General features: G+C 44.8%; 1 long non-coding RNA gene and 1 pseudogene across 2 annotated transcripts; both read left to right on the top strand.

Annotated features, from left to right (window-relative positions):
* Nucleotides 1-5068: 5068 nt before the first annotated feature.
* Nucleotides 5069-9699, top strand: LOC107127110 (uncharacterized). Of its 2 annotated transcripts, none has more exons than XR_001484474.3 (3): nucleotides 5069-5137; nucleotides 8631-8728; nucleotides 9002-9699. It is a non-coding gene; the product is annotated as an uncharacterized lncRNA (long non-coding RNA). The 2 variants fall into 2 exon arrangements; XR_012422338.1 differs by having other exon boundaries at nucleotides 5069-5311.
* A 2379-nt stretch (nucleotides 9700-12078) lies between these two features.
* On the top strand, nucleotides 12079-18113 carry LOC135966909 (small ribosomal subunit protein eS24-like; annotated as a pseudogene).
* The last annotated feature ends 2774 nt before the right edge of the window (nucleotides 18114-20887 follow it).

Genomic DNA, 20887 nt, shown 5'->3' with positions numbered 1-20887 from the left:
CTGGAAAATCAGGGGAAGTGGAGGCCTCTATTTAGAGGAATCTTGCAGAAGCTGAGATCCTCAGTAGGGGCTCTGAGAAGGGTGTCTGGTTTTTGAAGATTACTAGTACAAATGGATCCTTAGCCTCAGTGGACATTGATGTATCCTGTACCTGGCACACTCTTCTGTCATTGCTTCCCTGGAAAAAGTAGGCCTGTTAAAGTCTATTAAGAAAAAATTGAAAATAAGCTTTTAAACTACTAGATAGAGTCATTGACTGTAATGATATATAGGTAGTCCTTCCAATTTTACCACCTGCTCTTCTATGTATTATACATTCTCACTCCAACCCACCTTTCATTCAGTTCAGGTTTTTCTATATCAGCTGATGAATTGGTATTTTGAACTACAGTATGGTGATACAGCCAAGAGTTTTAGTTCAGTTTTGGCAGTCACTACCTTTCGTGATGAGTTTGTTTATGCAATTATTTGAATGTTCGATTGCATTTTGCTCCTATTTTATTAATAAAATGAAGGGAAGCCAGCGGGCACAATGGCTCATGCCTGTAATCCCAGCACTTTGGGAAGTTGAGGCAGGTGGATCACCAGAGGTCAGAAGTTCTAGACCAGCCTGGCCAACATGACAAAAACCCATCTCTACTAAAAATGCAAAAATTAGCTAGGTGTGGTGGCAGGCACCTGTAATCCCAGCTACTCAGGAGGCTGAGACAGGAAATTCGCTTAAACCTGAGAGGTGGAGGTTGCAGTGAGCTGAAGTCACACCACTGCACTCCAGCCTGGGTGACAGAGGGAGACTGTGTCTCAAAAAGAAAAAGAAAATAAAAGAGAAAGAAAGAAAGAAAGAAAGAGAGAGGAAGGAAGGAAGGAAGGAAGGAAGGAAGGAAGGAAGGAAAAGGAAGGAAGGAAAAATCAAAGGGTTGATATCAATGATGGCAAGTGTAGTTTTCATACACTTAGTATGATTGAGACAAAGATAGAAATCATTTGGCTATTAAAAAGAAACAGAATTCAGCTACAATCAGTGCTGATTTTCCTCATTGAAAAGGAAAAAAATCAATAGAAGAACACATGTAAAGTGCTGGGATTGAGTTACCAAAAATTGTACCTGAAACTGAGGTGTAATGAGAAATTTTATGCTGGACACGGTGGCTCACACCAGTAATCCCAGCACTTTGGTAGGCCGAGTCAGGAAGATCATTTGAGCTCAGGAGTTGGAGAGCAGCCTGGGTGACACGGCAAAAACCTGTCTCTACAAAAAAAATACAAAAACTAGCCGAGCATGGTGGCATGAGCCTGTATTCCCAGCTACTTGAGAGACTGAGTGGGAGGATGGCTTGAGCCCAGTCAGAGGTTGTAGTGAGCCAAGATCACGTCACTGCACTCCAGCCTGGGCAACAGAGTCTCAAAAAACCCAGTCTAAAAAAAAAAAAAAAAAAAAAAAAAAGGTTGAACCCTCAAGGCTACTTCCAAACACAATACCTTAATCATATTCAAGAGAATAACAATTTTTGTATGTTGGCACAACAGAGATTTCCATAATGTAACTTTAGACAGCTGTTCTCTCTTCATTAGTTTAGTAGGCCAAATATAAAAGAGTTTGTTTATACAAACAGTTTACAAGAAGTTGTGAAATCATGACACTGTGTTGTTGTATAATTGATAAGGTCTTTATGCATGTATTTTGAAGCACAAAAGAGTATATAAGTGGATGTCACAATGGGCAACTTCTTTTCTTCAGTGCCTCCATCAAATCCAGAGAAAAGAGGCATGTTCAGCTAACCTTGATATTTCCATAGAGATGTAGGGCAGAAAATGCCAGGATAAATTTTACAAATCAACTAAACTGATAGTGCCATAAATAAGAAAGGAGAAATGAAAATTATATATTTCTCAAGTCTCACACCAAATCCAAATGATGCTTTTTAAGTGCTTTAAAGACATCCCTAGGCCGGGCGCGGTGGCCCAAGCCTGTAATCCCAGCACTTTGGGAGGCCGAGACGGGCGGATCACGAGGTCAGGAGATCGAGACCATCCTGGCTGACACAGTGAAACCCTGTCTCTACTAAAAAAATACAAAAAAACTAGCCGGGCGAGGTGGCGGGCGCCTGTAGTCCCAGCTACTCGGGAGGCTGAGGCAGGAGAATGGCGTGAACCCGGGAGGCGGAGCTTGCAGTGAGCCAAGATCACGCCACTGCACTCCAGCCTGGGCGGCAGAGCGAGACTCTGTCTCAAAAAAAAAAAAAAAAAAGACATCCCACTGGAAAATAGATCATGGTTTTATTTGCCTTCTTCCAATTAGAAAGATTGCTGCTTCATTCTGTATGTTGGTCCCCAGAGAGCTTACAATGGTGAGAGCATGGAAGGAAAAGAAATACTCATCATCTGGAAAGCAGCTCAAAGCAGATGTTGTACAATGCAGTTCAGGCAAAGTCACAGCATCGTAGATAAAGGAGCAGGCTTTACTGGGAAACTTACAAGCTGAGAGCCTGCAAGAGAAGGCATGGGGGATATGCTGGGACCAGGGCTGTTACAGGAGGTAGCTAGTGAGGTATGGGCAGGGCAGGAGAGGGCTCCCCTCACGCACACACCAGGAGTGTCCATCGACCATCAGGTGATGGTCTGGCAGTTGTTAACTGTCTTTCTAAAGTAATAATTGGTCACAGCCACCACCAGGGAAAGACAGTCTCCTAATAACTAGAAAATGCTTGGCCGGGCCTGGTGGCTGTAATCCCAGCTACTCGGGAGGCTGAGGCAGGAGAATCGCTTGAACCCAGGAGGCGGAAGTTGCAGTGAGCTGAGATGGTGCCACTACACTCCAGCCTGGGCAACAGAGGGAGATTCTGTCTCAAAAAGAAAGAAAGAAAAGAAAATGCCTGAAGGCTGGGCATGGTGGCTCACGCCTGTAATCCCAGCACATTGGGAGGTTGAGGCGGACGGATCACTTGAGCCCAGGAGTTCAAGACCAGCCTGGGCAACATGGCCAAATCCCATCTCTACAAAAAATACAAAAACTAGCCGGATATGGTGATACACGCCTATAATCCCAGCTACTCAGGATTGAGGTGGGAGGATTGCTTGAGCCTGGGAGGCCAAGGTTACAGTGAGCCAAGATGGCACCACTGCACTCCAGCCTGGGTGACAGAGTGAGACTCTGATGAAAAAAAAAAAGAAAAGGAGGCCGGGCGCGGTGGCTCAAGCCTGTAATCCCAGCACTTTGGGAGGCCGAGACGGGCGGATCACGAGGTCAGGAGATCAAGACCATCCTGGCGAACACGGTGAAACCCCGTCTCTACTAAAAAATACAAAAAACTAGCCGGGCGAGGTGGCAGGCGCCTGTAGTCCCAGCTACTCGGGAGGCTGAGGCAGGAGAATGGCGTAAACCCGGGAGGCGGAGCTTGCAGTGAGCCGAGATCGCGCCACTGCACTCCAGCCTGGGTGACAGAGCCAGACTCCGTCTCAAAAAAAAAAAAAAAAAAAAAAAAGAAAAGGAAAAGGGAAAGGGAAAGGAAAGGAAAGGAAAGGAAAGGAAAGGAAAGGAAAGGAAAGGAAAAGAAAGAACTGGTGATCAGCAGCTTCCCGATAAGATCTCAGGAGTGGGAAGAAATAATACGAGACCCTGGAAACATGCCAACGTATAAAACCCCAAGTCAAGAGTTTAAACAGTGCACTCGGTCTCTCAAGTCGCCCACTTGGCCCTCTTCCAAGTGTACTTTCCTTCCTTTAGTTCCTGCTCTAAAGCTTAATAAACTTTTACTCCTGCTTTAAAACTTGCCACAACCTTTCTTCGGCCTTATGCTCCTCATTCGAATTCTTTCTTCTGAGAAGGCAAGCAGATGTTGTACAACGGAGCCCAGGCAAAGTCACAGCATCATAGATGCAGACCTGCAGGGAACTACCACCACTAACGGGGTGTTCCGTTGGACAGGTCATAGTGAGCATTCCAGTGAAGGCACATCCCTCCCTTTTTGTTCTCTCTTTTTCAAGACCAAAACTTGAACATTCTTATCCGTAGGGTCCACATAGACAATGTGGCATCAGGCTCTCTTGATGTAGATGCCAAGAGTCAGGAGTTATCTGAGAAGGCCAGTTGCCTCTTATCTGGAAGTCTTGGGTGCTCACTGGAAGTTGCAGCCCCTCCAGCGGGGAGGGAGAAAGTCATGGGAAGCTGAGTTTGGAAGAAATAGGAAGGCACTGGGTTACAGCTCTTCCCCCGTCCTGGAAGCCCAGAGTCATCTTCAGACTCTACTGTTTCACCACTGGCACTGGTCAGTGGCATCATCTTTTAATATTAAAAAGCCATAAAGGGGCCCGGGGCGATAGCTCATGCCTGTAATCCCAGCACTTTGGTTGACCGAAGCAGGAGAGAATAACTTGAGCTCGGGAGCCGGAGACCAGCCTGGGCAACATGGCGAGACCTCCATCTCTAAAAAAATATATAAAAAGTTAGCTGGGCATGGTGGCGGACGCCTGTAATCCCAGCTACTCGGAGGTTACCTTACCACTCCACTCCAGCCTGGGCAACAGAGTGAGACCTTATCTCAAAAAAAAAAAAAAAAAAAAAAAAAGGTCATAAAATTTAGGATTCTATTTCTATGAGCATTTTCAGATGCCTTCTCCTTGTTCACAGCTCCTAGGACCTTTTGTTTTATTCTAGCTTAAGCAAAATTTAAATATTTTTAAAGTTGGCAGTTAAAATCACGAAGAAAGGAGATCGAGACCAGCCTGGCCAATATGGTGAAACCGCATCTCCACTAAAAATACAAAAATTAGCCGGGCGTGGTGGCTCGCGCCTATAATCCCAGCTCCTCAGGAGGCTGTAGTAGAAAAATCGCTTGAACCCGGGAGGCGGAGGTTGCATTGAGGCGAGATCATGTCACTGCGCTCCAGCCTGGGCGACAGAGCGAGATTCCGTCTAAAAAAAAATAAAAGAATTTTAAATATTTGTGCCTTCCGGCCTCGGCGGTGAAGTTAGTTCTCTTTGAAGGCTGCCGCTAACTCATTGCCACCTGCTGGAGAAGAGAAGAAGTGCAGCCGGACGCCTGCCGCCGTGTCTGGCCTGTGCCGCCGCCTCCGCAGCCCGAAATCATCCCGCGCTACAAGGCACCGCCCTGGTGCTCCAGGTGAAGGCTGAAGAACGGTATGTGCTATGTGCGGTGGGCTCTGGCAAAGGCGGGTTCCCGCCCTTTCCATTCCTGTGGAGTGTGGTGTGTGCGACCTGCACCCTTCCCTTTACTGTGGGGGTGGGCACCCCGGCGAACCGCAAAACAGCAGGCGGACTCCCCTGCTGGAGAGAAGCCGGGGAAGTGCAATGGTAAGAGGAGCGGTGGCCACACCTGCTGCTGTGAGGATCTGAGCAGGGTTGGGTTTTTATTGTTGTTGTTGTTGTTGTTGTTTGTTTTTGTGTTGTGTGTGTGTGTGTGTTTTAATTATACTTTAAGTTCTGGGATACATGTGCAGAACCTGCAGGTTTGTTACATAGGTATACATGTGCCATGGTGGTTTGCTGCACCCTTAAACCCATCATCTATATTAGGTATTTCTCCTAAAGCTATCCCTCCCCTAGACCCCACCCCCCGACAGGCCCTGGTATGTGATGTTCCCCTCCCTGTGTCCATGTGTTCTCATTGTTCAACTCCCACCTATGAGTGAGAACATGCGGTGTTTGGTTTTCTGTTCTTGTGATAGTTTGCTGAGAATCATTGTTTCAAGCTTCATCCATATCCCTGCAAAGACATGAATTCATCCTTTTTTATGGCTGCCGTTTTTTTATTTTGTTTGGTTTTGTTTTTGGAGATGGAGTGTTGCTGTGTCACCCAGGCTGGAGTGCAGTGATGCGATCTCAGCTCACTGCTCACTGCAACCTTCGCCTCCAGGGTTCAAGCAATTCTCCTGCCTCAGCCTCCCAAGTAGGTGGGATTACAGGCGCCCACCACCACGCCAGGCTAATTTTTTTTTTTTTGTAGAGGCAGGGTCTTTCTTTGTTGCCAAGGCTAGTCTTGAACTCCTGGTCTTGAACTCCTGGTGGGTGTATTCCGCCTGCCTCAGCCTCCCAAAGTGCTGGGATTACAGGCATGAGCCACGGCATCCAGCCTGGAGCAGCTTTGATGTGCTTCTATAGTGTGTGAACAGGTGAAGTTTACTTATTTAGGCTAATGTCGTATGACCTTAGGAATAAAAATTAGAGAAAGCAATTTTCAAGCCTGCTCTTGTAGGTATAAAATTAGGCCTGTAAGCAAGAGATTTGAAAACTCGTTCACCACAGACCACTGACATTTTTCATGGCTCCAAGAAAGTAGTTAGATGTATTGAATACCTAAGTATTTAACTGTTGTTTGTTTCAAGAATATCACTAGGGCTGCCGGGCATGGTGGCTCATGCCTATAATACCAGCACTTTGGGAGGCCAAAGTGGGCGGTTCACTTGAGGTCAGGAGTTAGAGGCCAGCCTGGCCAATATGGAGAAACCCTGTCTCTACTAAAAATACAAAAATTAGCCCCGCGTGGTGGCTGTGCACTTGTAATCCCAGCTACTCGGGAAGCTGAGGCAGGAGAATTGCTTGAACCTGGGAGGTGGAGGTTGCAGTAGGGGAACCTGCTAGGGGAAATTGTTTTTCAAATCCATCCACTTCTTTTCTTCCCAACTGAGTCATAGTTCAGGGAACCACACTCTCTCCCCTAGATCTTCCTCTCCCTACCTTGAGGGTTCTCTGCTTCCAGGCTTGCCAGCATCTGAGCCATTCGACAGCAAGTAGAATGATCATTATAAAATGCAGATCTGAGTATGTCTTTGCCCTGCTTGAAAATCCTTCAATGGCCTGGTGTCGTAGTGCACACCTGTAATCCCTACTATTTGGGAGGCTGAGGTGGGAGGATGGCTTGAGCCCAGGAGTTGGAGGCTGCAGTGAGCTATGATTGCCACTGCACTCCAGCCTGGGTGACAGAGTGAGGACCTGTCTAAAAGAGAAAGAAAGAGAGAGTGTGAGAAAGAGGAGGGAAGGGTGGGGAGAAGAAAGAAAGGCGGGGGAGAGAGAGAGAAAGATGAGAGAGAGAAAGAAAAAAGAGAGGGAGGGAGGGAGGAAGGAAGGAATGAAGGAAGGAAAAAAGGGAAGGAGGGAGGGAGGGAGTATGAAAGGAAGGAAGGGAAGGAAGGAAGGGAGGAAGACAAAGGAAAGGAAGGAAGGGAGGAAGGAGGAAAGGAATGAAGAAAGAGGAAGGGAAAGAAAAGGAATAGAAGGAAGGGATCCTTTCATTGTTTTGGAGTCCAAACCCTCTAATAAGTTTATGAGGCCACTCTGGGGCTGGCCCAGCCTCTTCTTTTAACCTGGTGCTTGTGCCATGCAGCCTCCCTTTCTCAAGCACATCACTTCTGGGCCTTTATACACACCCCCTTCCCTCACGCAGTCACTGTTGAAGGAAATGGCTTTTTTCTTCTTCTTCAGGCCTTAGCTTCCTTTTGGAAGAGGCCCCTAGCCTCCCTGAGACTGGCTGGGTTCTGCTTCACTCTCACAGCCCAGCCCAGCCTAGCCCAGTCCCTTGGACCATTCACAGCCCATGAGAAGTTGGGTCCTCTCTCCATCCCCTTACACTTCAGGCTCCCTGAGGGCAGGACCAGGTCTTGTTGACTTTTGTATCCCAGTGTCTAGTGTGCCTGGTCCATAATAGGTGTTTAGAAACTAGGAACCTGTTCATCAGTGGGAACACATGGACACAGGGAGGGGAACAACACACACTGGGGCCTGTTGGGGGCGCTGGGGGAGGGAGGGGCTTAATACCTAAGTGATGGGTTGATGGGTGCCGCAAACCACCATGGCACACATTTACCTATGTAACAAACCTGCACGTTCTGCACGTGTATCCCAGAACCTAAAATTAAATTTTTTTTTTAAAAAAGGAACCTGTTCATGTTGCATGAATAAGTGGAATATTTGAAACATTTTTAATTCCCAAGAAAAAATATGTATGCCATCAATTTTATGGACTAAATTAGAATCCAATTCTTTAAAAGTAGGTTTTCTGATAAAGGAGAAATTCCCAATTTACTGTCATGGTTTGATTTAAAAAAAAAAAAAAAACTGATGTGAGAAATGAAATTAAAATGTTTGGCCAGGTGTGGTGGCTTATGCCTCTAATCCGAGCACTTTACGAGGGCAAGACAGGAGGATCACTTGAGCCCAGGAGTTCAAGACCAGCCTGGGCAAAATAGCGAGATATTGTCTCTACAAAAAATAAAATAAAATGTCCCCTCAAATCTGTTATAAATGAGATAAGACCCATGAGAATCATTCAACTCTTCCTTTTCTTAGACCTGACTTTCTCAATAGAATGTGTATTACTTAAGAATGAGAGTTTTTACAAGACTAAAATACTATTCTGAAAAATAAGTGTGACTTTGCACTGATTAAATTTGGCCATAGTTAATTAATCCATAATATTTGATATGGTTTGGCTGTGTCCCCACCCAAATCGCATCCTGAATTGTATTTCCCATAATCCCCACATGTGATGGGAGGGACCCAGTGGGAGATAATTGAATCATGGGGGTGGTTACCCCCATGCTGCTGTTCTCATGACAGCAAGTGGGTTCTCATGAGATCTGATGGTTTTATAAGGGGCTTTTCCCAATTTGCTCAGCACTGCCTCTTTCCTGCTGCCATGTGAAGAAGGATGTATTTGCTTCCCCTTCCACCATGATGTTAAGTTTCCTGAGGCCTCCCCAGCCACGCCGAACTGTGAGTCAATTAAACTTCTTTCCTTTTTTAATTACCCAGTCTTGGGCAGTCCCTTATAGCAGCATGAGAATGGACTAATACAATATTCTTTCCTATTAAAGAAAACTTTATTTTAATAAAGTTGTAGAACACTTTTTTTTTTTTTTTTTTTTTTTTTTTAGTCTAAAACCAGGGCAAGTTTAAATTCTGGACCTCCAAACCAGATTTCAGAAAGACTTAATCGTTCCAGAATCACCTTATTATTAACAGGGTTTGTTTGTGCCTTCATTCTAGGGGCTCTCAAACACACCAAAGCCTGCTAAGGCTCCAGCTCTCTCTATGAAGCAAGACACCCCTGTGTTCAGTGGCATTTGGCAAGGACCCTGAGGTCACAGCCTGGTTTTGTGATGTGGTGATAACGACTTTAAGTGGTGAACGCCAAAGATTTTATATTCTGTGTGCAAATCATGATGGATCTAATGGCACAGCATGTAAAATTTCTCAAGTATTGCTTTGCCACCTCCACTGCTCATTAATTTAACTTGGTAGGAGTTTCTTGATGGAAGACAATCAAACATTTTTATGAATGAGTCGCAAATACTATTACACTGATTCTTTGGAAAATGTAATTCTTATTGTTTTATAAGAAAACAGTCATCACCTGCAATAGACTGATGTTTGTGCTCCCCTCACCCCCAACCAAATTTATATGTTGAAATGTTGAAATTCTAACCACTGGTGTGTATCAGGAGGTGGGACATTTGGAAGGAAATAAGGTCATGAGGATGGAGCCTTCATGAATGGGATTAGTGTCCTTATAAAAGGGGACCCCAGAGAGCTCTCTGGCCCTCCTTCTGCTTTGTGAGAATACAGCAAGAAGATGGCTGTGTCTGAACCAGGAAGTGGACCCTCAGACACTGACTTTGCTAGCACCTTGCTCTTAGACTCCCCCTCCTCCAGAACTATGAGAAATAAATCTGTTGTTGAAGCCACTCAGTCTATGGTATTTTTGTTACAGCAGTCTGAACAAACTAAGACATCATGTTTCTTAGTTTTCCAGAAATAAACATATTTTCCAAGGACAGAAAAGGACAAAAGCAGAAAGCAAAAGATACTTCCTGGTATTCTCCTGGTAGGAATTTTCCTCCAGCTACAAGAACATTAGTGTAGTGGGCTGAACAATGGTCCCCTAAGATAGCAAGTCCTAATCCCTAATACCTTTGGAACCTGAAAATGTTACCGTATTTGGAAAAGGCTCTTTGAAGATGTGATTTTTTTTTTCAGATTTATTTTTAGATAGGGAGATTCTCCTGGATTATCCAGGTGGGTCCTAAATGCCATCACATGCATCTTTGTAAGAGATAGGCAGAGAGAGATTTGAGACAGACATAGAAGAGGTAATGTGAAAACAGAGGCAAATATTGGAGTGATGCTTCCACAAGCCAAGGAATGCCAGCAGCCATCAGAAGCCAGAAGAAGCAAAAAGAATGAATTCTCAGCTGGGTGTGGCGGCTCATGCCTGCAATGTCGGCACTTTGGGAGGCCAAGGCAGGTAAATGGCTTGATCCCAGGAGTTCAAGACCAGCCGTAGGCAATATGATGTAACCCTGTCAGGAGGTCAGGAATTCAAGACCAGCCTGGCCAACATGGTGAAACCTTGTCTCTACTAAAAATACAAAAATTAGGCGGGCTTGGTGGCAGGCACCTGTAATTCCAGCTACTCGGGAGGCTGAGGCAGAAGAATCACTTGAACCCCGGAGGCAGAGGTTGCAGTGAGCCAAGATCGCACCACTGCACTCCAGCCTAGGTGACAGAGTGAAACTCTGTCTCGTAAAATAAAATAAAATAAAATAAACTGGACTTCAGGGAAATAGGTCAGTAGCAAACTGCTCAAATCCTAATGCGATGTTGTAACCAGAGCACTAAAAAAAAAATCATAATGCTGATAAAAAAAAATATGAGCCCATTCTATCTACACTTGCATGTGCACCCACCTTCATCGTCAGCCAGCCTTTGCAGCATCAAACCCTTGGGCTCACACTACCTACTCTGAGATGTAGACACGTGAGGGAATTAGAGATCATCTTCATTGGGAAAAAAGGCTTCTGGAATTAAATGAATGACATGTACACATAACTTCTTCGTCTGCACTTTTACCAGATAGCTTAACATTGGGGAAAAACTCGTGGTCTTTAAAGTCACTATATTGCCACTACTTGCACAAAAGGAAAGTATTTCTTCAGGATTTGTTTTTTTTTCCTTTAAGATCTTCATACATTGCTTCAAAATATTAATGTGCAATGAAAAATAGCATAGAAACCATGTGACTTCCATGTTATGCTGTCCTCAGTGCCCTAATTACCAATTTACATGTGACCTATTATTACAGAAACACATCATAGAAGAAAGGACTGTGTTCAGGAGGTTAGGGAGGAGAAGATTTTGTGTAGCAATGATCTTGTTACTTGGTCTTATTGGAGCTGTACAAAAGGCACAAAAATGGAAATATTGAACGTATTAGTCAGCATTGTATCTGCATGCATGTAAACAGAAACTCAACTACCATGTCTTTACCAAATAGGGATTTGTTTTTCCACATGGTCAGGATTCAAAGGTGGGCAGGCCAGGCTGCTGCAGCTGCTCTAGGGACCCAGGTTCCTCCTAGCTCCCTGTACCATCCTTAGATTGTTGCTTTCATCTTCATGGTGGCAGGACAGCTACTTGACCATCAAGCATCGAGTCCATGAGTCAGGCAGGAGGAAGAAGGACAATGGGCATGTTCCTGGAAGCACCACGAAGCCACTGTTTATAGAGCTGAGAGTTGGCCAGATCATGTCATAAAGTAACCCCAACTACAAGAGAGGCTGGGCATTCAATATTTTAAGTGGGTAGACTGTGCCCAGAATAAAATTGGATTCTGTGAGTAAACACAATGGGAAAATGGCTATTGGCAAGCAGCTGGCAGTGTCTGCCACATTGGCATAAAATGTGTCTTAAAGATGCTCATTATAAATCTGATATTTATTTATTTATTTGAGATGAAGTCTCACTCTGTCACACCCGGGCAGGAGTGCAGTGGTGCAATCTCAGCTCACTGCACACTCTATATCCCAGGTTCAAGTGATTCTCCTGTCTCAGCCTCCCAAGTAGCTGGGATTACAAGCGTGCACAACCACACCCAGCTAATTTTTGTAGAAACAAGATTTCGCCATGTTGGCCAGGCTGGTCTTGAACTCCTGACCTCAAATGATCTGCCTGCCTCAGCCTCCCAAAGTGCTGGGATTACAGGTGTGAGCCACCGCACTCAGCCATAAATCTGCTATTTATTGAGCTCAGAAATTTCTTAGGAGGCCTTAGGGTTGATGCTCACAGGAAACAATTTTCCTCTGCAGGGAAATCTTAAAGAATACCACTTTAAAAATTACTGGATTGGCCTGGCGCAGTGGTTCATGCCTGTAATCCCAGTACTTTGGGAGGCCGAGGCGGGCAGATCATGAGGTTAGGAGTTTGAGACCAGCCTGGCCAACATAATGAAACCCCGTCTCTACTGAAAATACAAAAAAATTAGCTGGGTGTGGTGGCGAGTGCTGTAATCCCAGCTACTTCGGAGGCTGAGGCAGTAGAATCCAGGAGGCAGAGGTTGCAGTGAGCCGAGATCGTGCCACTGTAGTCCAGCCTGAGCGACAGTGCAAGGCTCTGTCTCAAAAATAAAGAAATAAATTACTGGATTAGGTTCTGCAGATGCTTTTGAATAATGTTTTTTGTTTTTTGGGTTTTCTTTGAGATGGAGTTTCACTCTTGTCACCCAGGCTGGAGTGCAATGGCACGATCTCGGCTCACTGTAACTTCCTGTGTTCAAGTGATTCTCCTGCCTCAGCCTCCTGAGTAGCTGGGATTATAGACGCACGCCACCACGCCCGGCTAATTTTTGTATTTTTAGTAGAGATGGGGTTTCATCATCTTGGCCAGGCTGGTCTCAAACTCCTGACCTCAGGTGATCCGCCCACCTTAGCCTCCCAAAGTGCTGGGATTACAGATGTGAGCCACTGTGCCTGGCTTGAATAATGTTAATAAGGGGTTTTGAATAATGCTGCTAAAAGGACTCTAGGAATGTATACAACTTTAGATTTAAAAACAAAACAAACACAAACTTCTATAATTTGCAGTCTCCCACATCTCTTCATTTGTAAAATGTATTACACTGAATCAAAACACATGAGACACATAAATCAGATTTAATTTTCAATTAGCATAAAACTCCTGATCTATTATCTGGGTAAAACTTATTAATCCCTAAAAGTTCTCTTTAAAATGAGCTGTTTGTTATAACACATTCCCTAAAAACAAAAGTACCACATTTAACTTCAGGAGAGCTAAGTGCGAGTGCCAGTTCTTCCATTTATTAGTTGGTGACTGCAGGGGACATAAGACCTATGCAGGATCTGCTCCCACTTTGTTCCTTCTCTGGAGTACCCCAATCTTGCTCAAGTATCTCCCCATCCCATACCTACGAGAAACTGACCCCACCCCCAGCGCCATAGGTAATCCGCCCTTCCTCCAGTGATTTGGGCAGAAATGGGCATTAGTAAGTATAGGTTGGGATTCTAATTAATAATACTAATGTTGAAAAAATTACTCACTGTTCCACATCCCCACATTCTAATCTATAAAACAGGGATGATGCTGTTGGCTCTATTTAACATAATCACCGTAAAGTGCTTTTTTATTTTGCAATATGGAATACATTCAGAAGATGGTATTGTGTGAAAAAGAAACAGAAGTAAGTGGACTAGCTTGGGACATTTCCTATAAACTGTTATTGTTGTATTTGGAAATTATGGAAGCTATTTTCTTTTAAAAACTATTTCAAATGTGTGCATTCAAATGAGTGTCAGGTACTTTGAATTAGTCACATTGTGAATTTCTGCATATATTCAATCAATCATCCTCCTATGCACCAGGCACCATAGTAGTTGCTAGGGTACAGTAATTCGCAAGATGGTCATAAGATGTAGCAGGGACTTCTCTTAGGAGCCTGCCGTGCACTTTCTCCAAAGCATGGAAATAAAGGAAAAGTTTTAGTTATCACAGGGGAAATTCCAGTCACCTAGTGAGCCCTGAGAAGTAAATGAGCAACTTGATAAGCAAGAAGGTAATGGTAGCTTAAAACAATAGCCAAGAAAGTTTGAATTCCGGGATGTTTTGCTCCCTACAGAAACTAAAGAGAACTCTTCCCCCCCCTGGCTGGCTGAGGGTAGGCTGCCATCATGAACCACACGGTAACTATCCTAACTAGAAAGTTCATGACTACTTCAGAAGAAAAAGATGCTCATTGATGTCCTTCACCCCTGGAAGGCAACAGTGCCTGAGACAGCAATTCAGGGAAAACTAGCCAAAATGTATAAGACCACACTGGATGTCATCTTTGTATTTGGATTCAGAACTCATGTTGGTTGTGGCTTTGGCACAATTTATGATTCCCTGGATTATGTAAAGTAAAATGAACCCAAACATACCAAACACAGACTTGCAAGACAAGGCCTGTATGAGAAGAAAAAGACCTCAAGAAACCAACTAAAAGAATGCAAGAAGAGAATGGAGAAAGTCAGGGGGACTGCAAAGGCCAATGTTGGTGCTGGCAAAAAGCCGAAGGAGTAAAGGTACTGCAAGGATGTTATCTGCAGCCCGTGAGGATTTTTCACAATAGCATTAATAAGGCTGGGTGCGGTGGCTCACGCCTGTAATCCCAGCACTTTGGGAGGCCAAGGCGGGTGGATCACAAGGTCAGGAATTCAAGACCAGCCTGTAATCCCAGCTACTCGGGAGGCTGAGGCAGGAGAATGGTGTGAACCCGGGAGGTGGAGGTTGCAGTGAGCCGAGGTTGCACCATTGTACTCCAGCCTGGGCACAGAGAAAGACTCTGTCTCGAAAAAAAAAAAAAAAGAGGCTTGGCACGGTGGCTCATGCCTGTAATCTCAATGTCAGAGGAAAGGGGTCCTGATCCAGACCCCAAGAGAGTGTTCTTGGATCTTGCGCAAGGAAGAATTCAGGGCAAGTCTACAGTGCAAAGCAAAAGCAAATTTATTAGGAAAGTAGAGGAATAAAAGAATGGCTACTCCATAGACAGAGCAGCTCCCACGGCTGCCCATTTTTATGGTTATTTCTTGATAATATTCTAAACAAGGGGTGGATTATTCATGCCTCCCCTTTTAGACCATATAGGGTAACTTCCTGATGTTGCCATGGCATTTGTAAACTGTCATGGGGCTGATGGGAGTGTAGCAGTGAGGACGGCCAGAGGTTACTCTCACGACCATCTTGGTTTTGGTGGGTTTTATCTGGCTTCTTTACTGCAACCTGTTTTATCAGCAAGGTCTTTATGACCTGTATCTTGTGCTGACCTTGTATCTTATCCTGTGACTTAGAGAACACCTTAACCATCTGGGAATACCGCCCAGTAGGTCTCAGCCTCCTTTTACCCAGCTCCTTTTCAAGATGGAGTTGCTCTGGTTTCACACACCTCTGACACCAGCACATTGGGAGGTCGAGGCGGGCGGATCACCTGAGGTCAGGAGTTTGACACCAGCCTGGTCAACATGGTGAAACCCCGTCTCTACTAAAAATACAAAAATTAGCCAAGCGTGCCGGTGCGCACCTGTAATCCCAACTACGTGGGAGGCTGAGGCAAGAGAATCGCTTGAACCTGGGAGGTGGAGATTGCTATGAACCAACATTCCAACACTGCACTCCAGCCTGGGTGACAGAGACTCTGTCTCAAAAAAAAAAAAAAGAAAGAAAAGAAAAGAAAGAAAGAAAGAGAAACTAAAGATAACCTCCTAACATAGGTCACTGAGTTGTTTTTCAGAAACATGGATGCCCAGCAAATGAATCCACTGGCACCCAGACTTCAGGTAAGCGGGAACTGAGGACTCAACTCTAACCGCTATTTTTTTTTTCTGAAGTTCTTTCTGAGGGGCCTGGAGGAAGTCACGCCCATGAGCCAAAGCTAACACTCTTTTCTTCTGACCCCAAATTTTTAGACAAACCTTTGCCATCTTAACCAACTGCAAATCAGAAAATCTTTGAATCTATGACCTGTAACCCGGCCCATGCCCCACCATCCACTTTGAGATGTCCCGTCTTTTTAGGTCAAACCAGCATATAGCCTCCATGTATTGATTTATGACTTTGCCTGTAACCTCTGCCTCTGCCTTTAAAAACCCTTGCCAAGGCGGACAAATCAACTGAGATCAGGAGTTCGAGACCAGCCTGGCCAACATGGCAAAACCCCATCTCTACTAAAAATACAAAAATTAGCCAGGCATGGTGGCGGGAGCCTGTAATCCCAGCCACTAGGGAGGCTGAGGCAGGAGAATTGCTTGAACCTGGGAGATTGCAGTGAGCCAAGATCGCGCCACCGCACTCCAGCCTGGGCAACAGACCAAGACTCCATCTCAAAAACTAAATAAATATAAAAACCCTTACTTGCAAGCCATTGGGGAGATCAGGTCTTAAGTATGAGCTGCCTGATTCTTCTTGCTTGGTGCACTGCAAAGATAAATACCCTTCTTCCTCCTAAGGCAAACTGCAGAGTGAATATTTGGCTTTACTGAGCCAGGTGAGCAGACCCCAGTTCAGTCCTGTACCAGGCACAGGTCCCTGCCCTCATGGAGCTGCAACTGCCAGTGATCTGTTGCAGTGCCCAAAACAGACTCACCCAGAGGCAGATTCCGAGCAATGCAAAAACACCAATCTCATTCTTTTATTGCTAGGCTTTTTTTTTTTTTCCTAAGTCAATACTATTAGTTTGATTACATATCTTATTCGCTAGGCTTTTTATCAAATTACTTATGTTACTTTTTAAAAATTAACCTGTTCCACCACACGCGGTGGCTCACGCCTGTACTCCCAGCACTTTGGGAGGCCGAAGCGGGGGGATCACAAGGCCAGGAGATCGAGACCATCCCGGCTAACACGGTGAAACCCTGTCCCTACTAAAAACACAAAGAATTAGCCGGGCATGGTGGCGGGTGCCTGTAGTCCCAGCTACTCGGGAGGCTGAGGCAGGAGAATGGGGTGAACCCGGGAGGCGGAGCTTGCAGTGAGCTGAGATCGCGCCACTGCACTCCAGCCTGGGCGACTGAGCGAGACTCTGTCTCAAAAAAAACAAAAATAAAAATAAAAAATAAAAATTAACCTGTTCTCAGTCAGGTATGGTGGCTAACACCTGTAAATCCAGCACTTTGGGAAGCCGAGGCAGGAGGATCACTTGAGCTCAAGAATTCAAGACCAGCCTGGGCAACATGGCAAAACCCCATCACTACTAAAACTACAAAAATTAGCTGGGTGTGGTGGCACATGCCTGTAATTCCAGCTACTTGGGAGGCTGAGGAAGGAGAATCGCTTGAATCCAGGAGGTGGAGGTTGCAGTGAACTGAGATTGCACTACTGCACTCCAGCCTGGGCGACAGAACAAGATCAGTGATCCGTCTCAAAAAAAAGAAAGAAATTGCAATCTGGAAGGATGGTTAGAACCATTCTTTTGAGGGCGCCATCACTACTTGAAAACATGCATGTTAAAGTTCTGTTTAAAAACTCACATTATTTTTTAGTCCCAGGTTAAGAGTGTAGCATTACTTTACAATGAACCACCTTCAGATGTGGCAGTGATTACAGTTGCCCCCTATTATTCTGTCATTCTGTCATTGTCATTGTGAGATATTCATTTTAAACACCTAGAGAAGGGAAAATTAATCATGCTTTAAAATCAGATAAAGCATTAATGGTCTTGAAAATTTAATACTAATTCTCAGTTTTTAGTTTTCACACAGATGAAACTTTCTGATTTAGAAATAAACCTAGGGGAAGATTTAATGAGTAATTGATATTAAAAAGTTGAAATCACATGTATGCTCTAATTTTTTTACATGAAAGCAATTTTGCTTTCCACGTCTTTTTTTTTTTTTTTTTTTTTTTGAGACAGAGTTTAGCTCTGTTGCCCCGGCTGGAGTGCAGTGGTGTGATCTCAGCTCACTGTACACTCCGCTTCCTGGGTTCACGCCATTCTCCTGCCTCAGCCTCCTGAGTAGCTGGGACTACAGGCGCCCGCCACCACACCCAGCTACTTTTTGTATTTTTAGTAGAGACGGGGTTCCACCGTGTTAGCCAGGATGGTCTCGATGTCCTGACCTCGTGATCCTCCCCCCTCAGCTTCCCAAAGTACTGGGATTACAGGCATGAGCCACCGCACCCGGCTCCACATCCTTTTATTTGAAAGAATTGAGTCTCACATTTGTCAGATAAATTGCTGCCTAAATTATCTAAGATAATTTTCACATTCTTGCGTGGAAATCAAATTTTGCAAGGTTATAGAATTAACTTAGAAGTGACAACGGTGTGTTCTTTCTTCCAGGAGGGCTTGCTAATTGAAGTTGAAGCATCGAATGTCCTGTAAGCACTCAAACTCATCAGGTAACAAAAGCCCAGAGGACAGAAATGAAGCAAAGCAAGTTGGTTCTTGAAATGAAACTCTGGAAATCCCAACTTGAGAAAATAAAGAGGCAGGAAAAAAAAAAAAAAAAAAAAAAAAACTAGAAAAAGAAAAAAAAATCACAAAATAAAAGGCACTTAGGAAGGGTTTTTTTTGTTTAAGTATTTATTTTTTTCCATTATAAGCATTACACAGATTATACTATGGTTTTGAAATTGTAAAACTATGTCTGTTTGTTGTGTGTCTCTTCTCTCACTACTTTAAAATGTAAAAAAGAACTCCCCTTGCCTATATCTTACATGTGCTGGATTACAAGCTCAGATGCCCACTGGGCCGATCTCAAAAGAGGTTCTGCAAAGTGGGGGACCATGTCCAGAATGTCAGGCATTCCAGAATGTAGTAATGCTATAATTTCCTGAATACTGTATTCTATGCCTAAAAGAAAAAGAGCCAACCATAAAAATCTGGATTCAGCTCAAAATTAAATAATTTTTCCTGCCAGGCGCAGTGGGGGACCATATCCCCTACTTTGCATAGCCTATTCTGGGACCCTGAAAGGGTTAGCTGCCTCTGGACTCCAGACTTTTTTTTTTTTTTTTTTTTTTGAGACAGAGTCTTGCCCTGTCACCCAGGCTGGAGTGCAGTGGCGTGATCATGGCTCACTGCAACCTCCACCTCTGGGGCTCAAGCAATCCTCCCACCTGAGCCTCCTGAGTAGCTGGGACTACAGGCACATGCCACCGCACCTGGCTAATTTTTGTATTTTTGGTAGAGGCACGGTCTCACTATGTTGTCCAGGCTAGTCTCAAACTCCAGGCCTCAAATGAACCTCCTGCCTTGGCCTCCCAAAGTTTTGGGATTCCAGATGTGAGCCACTGTGTCCATCCAGACTCCATTTTTTGCCACACAAAGTGTGGGTCCAGTGCTGCTAGACATTTGGGTATTCCAGAGAACACTGTCCTGGGGTCCCCTAAAAGCTAACCCTGAGACCAGGATTGGCTGCAAGGATTTATTTGGGAGGTGATGGCAGGGAGCTCAGTGAAGGGGTGAGGCAGTGACATGGCCACCTGCTATCTGCCAATCTCTGAGGGGGCAGAGAGAGAAAATTGTCTTATCTTTTCAAAAAAAGTATTTTGAGGTTTCAGTTATTAACAGGAAATGTAATTAAAGCTTCCTAGTAACTGCTTACAGACAGTGGGAAAGATATATATATATTTTTTGAGATGGAGTCTTGCTCTGTTGCCCAGGCTGGAGTGCAGTGGCACGATCTCAGCTCACTGCAACCTCCGCCTCCCAGGTTCAAGCAATTCCCCTGCTTCTGCCTCCCAAGTAGCTGGGACTACAGGCGCCCGCCACCACGCCCAGCTAATTTTTTGTATTTTTACTAGAGACTGGGTTTCACCATGTTGGCCAGGATAGTCTCGATCTCCTGGCCTTGTGAGCCACCCTCCTCGGCCTCCCAAAGTGCTGGGATTACAGGCGTGAGCCACCGTGCCCAGCCGGAAAAATTCTTTAATTTTGAGCTGAATCCAGATTTTTACGGTTGGCTCTTTTTCTTTTGGGCATAGAATACGATATTCAGGAAATTATAGCATTACTACATTCTGGAATGCCTGATAAGAATAAGTTCAGGAAGGCTTGGAGGAGAAAAGGTAAATTGCTACTCTTTGGGGAAGGGGAGGAATCAAAGCATTCTGGGTAACATAAAATGAGGCACAAATAGTGAGGCAAAATTTGGGTGGGAGCGAGGAGTGGAGAAGACCCAAAAGGCCCAATCACTAGTTAATTGTAAACAAACACTGTAATGTTGACTTTTTTTTTTTTTTTTTTTTTGAGACAGAATCTCGCTCTGTCACCAGGCTGGAGTGCAGTGGTGTGATCTCGGCTCAATGCAACCTCCTGCTCCCAGGTTCAAGCAATTCTCCTGCCTCAGCCTCCAGAGTAGCTGGAATTATAGGCACCTGCCACCGCACACAACTAATTTTTGTATTTTTAGTAGAGATGAGGTTTCGCCATGTTGGTCAGTCTAGTCTCAAACTCCTGACCTCAGGTGATCCACCCGCCTCAGCTTCCCAAAGTGCTAGGATTACAGGCATGAGCCACCGCGCCCCATCTAGTGCTATTCTTGAAACACTCTCTCCTTGGCCCCCGGGATACTACTGCTGGTGTCCTTACCTGCTGCTCCTTCTCAGCGTCCTTTGCTGCCCCCTCTTGTTCCCTGACCCGTCAACACTGCAGTGGTCTGGGGTTCAGCATTCTGACGTCTTTTCTCTACATACATTCCTTATATGCTCTTGTCCAAACTAGGACTATCTTTGTTTACATATATTTCGTTGACTCCCAGATTATCTCCAGTCCAGACCTCCCTTCTGAATTCCAGATTCATAAATCCAACTGCCAGTTCAAAGTCTCCACTTGGGTTCCTCCAGGAAGCATCTCCCTTAGCATGTCTGCGGCAGAGCTTTGATTCCTACCCACCCCAGCTTAGTGTGGATTCCCCCAAAGGCGGACTCTGAGATAAGGAGATCCGTAGGCAATTTGGGGGTTGGGGGAGATGGGTAGGTTGTTTGCAAAGATGGCCTTAGCATTCTTTCCTTCTTGTATGATATTTTCTTTGCAATGTGACTTTGACTTCCCTGCCTTCAAGAAGTGGAATTTGTCTCTTTACCCTTTGAATCTGGCTTAGCACC

Source organism: Macaca fascicularis, chromosome 13, assembly GCF_037993035.2.
Source record: "Macaca fascicularis isolate 582-1 chromosome 13, T2T-MFA8v1.1".
Classification (NCBI taxonomy): domain Eukaryota; kingdom Metazoa; phylum Chordata; class Mammalia; order Primates; family Cercopithecidae; genus Macaca; species Macaca fascicularis.
Note: the sequence above shows the minus strand (reverse complement) of the source record. Positions and strands in the feature narration are given on the sequence as shown.